The 3,744-nt window shown below is 46.8% G+C and overlaps 1 pseudogene; it reads right to left on the bottom strand.

The window, feature by feature from the left end:
* Positions 1 to 642: 642 nt before the first annotated feature.
* Positions 643 to 1,923, bottom strand: LOC108178150 (large ribosomal subunit protein uL22-like; annotated as a pseudogene).
* Between the last annotated feature and the right edge of the window lie 1,821 nt (positions 1,924 to 3,744).

Genomic DNA, 3,744 nt, shown 5'->3' with positions numbered 1-3,744 from the left:
TCATCCTGCCCCAACCCCAGAAAACCACTGATCTTTTGATTGTGATTTTGCCTCTTCCAGAATGTCATGTAGTTGGAATCATACAGTATGTGGCCTTCTCAGATTGGCTTCTCTCCCTGACAAATATGCATTTTAAAGTTGCACTACTGGGGCCGGTGCTGTGGCATAGCTGGTAGGTCCACCACTTGTAGTGCCGGCATCCCATATAGGCACCAGTTCAGGTCCCAGTTGCTCCACTTCTGATCTAGCTCTCTGCTATGGCCTGGGAAAACACTGGAGGATGGCAAGTCCTTGGGCCCCTGAGCCCAAGTGGGAGACCTGAAAGAAGCTCCTGGCTCCTGGCTTCAGATCAGTGCAGTTCTGGCTGTTATGGCCAGTTGGAGAGTGAATCAGCGGATGGAAGACCACTCTCTCTCTGCCCCTCCTTCTCTTTCTGTGTAACTCTTTCAAATAAATAAATCAATCTTTAAAAAAATAAATAAAGTTGCACTACTTTTTAAATATTGTTTTGGATATTTGTGTTCCTTTGATAGATAAATTTCAGAACTAGATTGTCAGTTTGTACACAGACACACATGTGTGTGCATGCACGCATACACACACACTTTTTTTCTTTTAATTTGTATTTATTTTATACGGACTTTACTCCACAGCCATAAGCTTTTGCTTCTTTAGTTTCATTTGGGATATCTTTTTCTTCTGTGCCACCTCCTCTTCTGGCTTAGGAACAAGCTGTTTCTTCTCCATGAGGATCATCTCAGTGTTGCACAGGGAGCTCACGTGTAGGTTGATCCAACCATGGGCTCTGCAGGGACGGTGGTGCATCCTGGGGGCTTTGTTCACTTGGATGTGTTCAATGACCAGAGAGTCTGCACCCAAACCCCTCAACTTAGCATGACTCTCTGCATTCTTAAGCATGTGCAACAGAAATTTGGCACATTTTTTGGCCACCGACCCTGTGTCCAGTTGCATTGCTTGGCCTGGGCATACCTACCAACTCCATCATTGTACCAACAGAATGGCACACATAGCTTCTTCCTTTTTTTTGTAAGATTTATTTATTTGCTTGAAAGACAGAGTTGCGGCCAGCGCCGCAGCTCACTAGGCTAATCCTCCACCTTGCGGCGCCGGCACACCGGGTTCTAGTCCCGGTCAGGGCACCGGATTCTGTCCCGGTTGCCCCTCTTCCAGGCCAGCTCTCTGCTGTGGCCTGGGAAGGCAGTGGAGGATGGCCCAAGTGCTTGGGCCTTGCACCCCATGGGAGACCAGGAGAGGCACCTGGCTCCTGGCTTCGGATCAGTGCAGTGTGCCGGCCACAGCACGCTGGCTGTGGCAGCCATTGGAGGGTGAACCAACGGCAAAAGGAAGACCTTTCTCTCTGTCTCTCTCTCTCACTATCCACTCTGCCTGTCAAAAAAAAAAAAAAAAAAAAAAAAGACAGAGTTGCAGAAAGAGAGAGGGAGAGAGGGATATGGAGAGAGGGAGGGAGAGAGGTCTTCCATCCACTGGTTTACTCCCTAGATGGCTGCAGTGGCTGGGGCTGGGCCAATCTGAAGCCAGGAGCCAGCAGCTTCTTCTGGGTCTCCCATGTGGGTATAGGGTACCAAGGACTTGGGCCATCTTCTACTGCTTTCCCAGGCCATATCAGAGAGCTGGATCAGAAGTAAAGCAAACAGGACTCAAACTGGTGCCATATGGGATGCTAGCACTGCAGGCAGTGGCTTTACCTGCTATGCCACAGTACTGACTCCCATGTTGCTTCTTTATTGTGACATCTTTCAGGTATTTGGTGGCTTTTCGGGTGTGCACACCCTTGATGGCCTGGGCAGTTTCTCAGGTGTTCTTAAAGTGAACAAAGAGATTTGAGCCTTTTGATTTGCATGATTTTGTGGGGTTTTCTGGTTCAAGTGAGTAACGAACCATTTTCACAGATCACCTAAGGCTACACGTGCGCGTGCACACACACACACACACACACATACACACACACACTTTTAGTGTCTATTTCTGGATCTTGTATTCGTCTTGTTTGTGTCTATCCCTGGATTAATACCGTGCTATCTGCTGTAGACCGTTTTGTGTCGCTCCAGAATTCCTATGTGGAACCTGATCTCCAGTGCAGTGATATATAGAAGTGGGCTCCGGCCTCATGAATGGTATTAGTGCCCTTAAAAGAAGCCCAGGGAAGTTCTTTTGCTGCTTCCGTCATGTGAGGACAGGGAAAGAACAGCCAGCTATGAGCCAGAGAGTGGGAAATCTGCTCACGGTGGACTTCCTGTCCTCTGGGGCTGTGAGCAATACATTTCTATCGTTTATAAATCACTCAGTCTAATGTATTTGCTGTAGCAGCCTACACAGACTGAGACAAAGGTGCAGTAGGAAATTTTGAGGGATAACATTTTCACAGGTTTGTATTTGTCACATTTAAAAAGATTTATTTATTCATTTGAAAAGCAGAGTGGCCGAGAGGGACAAGTGAAAAAGAGAGAGAGAGAGAGAGAGATCTTCCATCTGCCAGTTCAGTCCCCCAAGGCCCACAACAGTTGGGGCTGGGCCAAGCTGAAGCCAGGAGCAGGAACTCCACCTGGGTCTCTCATGTGGGTCTCAAGGACCTAAGCACTTGAGCCATTATCCACTGCCTCCCAGGTGCAATAGCAGGAAGCTGGATGGGACTTGAACCAATGTGGTACATGGGCGTCCCCAACAGCAGCTTAGCCGGATGCACTACAACACCTGCTTCCATATATTCATCACTTTAAATATTGCAGGGTTGTGTGTGTGTGTGTGTGTGTGTGTGATATATCAGTGTGACTGGCATAATAATGGCCTCCCAAAAATGCTCATATGCTAATTCCCTGCCTGCCCCGTGTGGATCCTGGGGGAATGTGGTTTCGGTTCAAGTAATTGGGTCCCTGCCACCCACGAGGGAAGCTTGGATTAACTTCCCAACTCCTGGCTCCGGCTCTAGGCCCAGCTCCAGCCCCAGCTGCTGCAGGCATTTGAGGAGTAAGCCAGTGGATGGGAGCTCCCTTTCTCTATCTGTTACTCTCTTGCTCTGCCTCTTTGGCTCTCAGATAAACAGATATGCTTATTTGGTGCAAAATTTTTTAAAATTCATGCATGTTTTTCATAATATACTTTTCTATGAACTTTTTGAAGACTCCTTGTATTACTAGAAAATCTTAAAATAACCACAATAATACCATTAATTTACAATAATTTCATAATATCTACAATTATCCAATGACTCATTCTTTTTTTAAAAAATTATTTTATTTATTTATTCAAAGAGTTATAGGGAGACGTAGAGCCAGAGAGAGAGGTCTTCTATCTGCTGGTTCATTCCCCAAATGATCACAGCAGCCAGAGCTGAGCTGATCTGAAGCCAGGAGCTTCCCCCAGGTCTCCCATGTGGCTGCAGAGGCCCAAGGATTTGGACCATCTTCTACCGCTTTCCGAGGCCATAGCAGAGAGCTGGATCAGAAGTGGAACAACCAGGTCTCAAACCGGTGCTCATATGGGATGCTGGTGCTGCAGGCTAGGGCCTGGTTAAAGCCCACTGTGCCACAGAGCCACCACCAATGACTCGTTCTTAAGTGTACTTTAGTTGGGCATTAAGAGCAATTTTGGGAAAACAATTCACATAGAGACCTTTCCTGAAATATTTTTTAAAGATTTATTTATTTATTTGAAAGTAGAATTACACAGAGAGAGGGAGAGACAGAGAGAGATCTTCCAACCCCT

The sequence above is a fragment of the Oryctolagus cuniculus genome, chromosome 13, assembly GCF_051225735.1.
Source record: "Oryctolagus cuniculus isolate XC-2025 breed Fujian yellow rabbit chromosome 13, ASM5122573v1, whole genome shotgun sequence".
Classification (NCBI taxonomy): domain Eukaryota; kingdom Metazoa; phylum Chordata; class Mammalia; order Lagomorpha; family Leporidae; genus Oryctolagus; species Oryctolagus cuniculus.
Note: the sequence above shows the minus strand (reverse complement) of the source record. Positions and strands in the feature narration are given on the sequence as shown.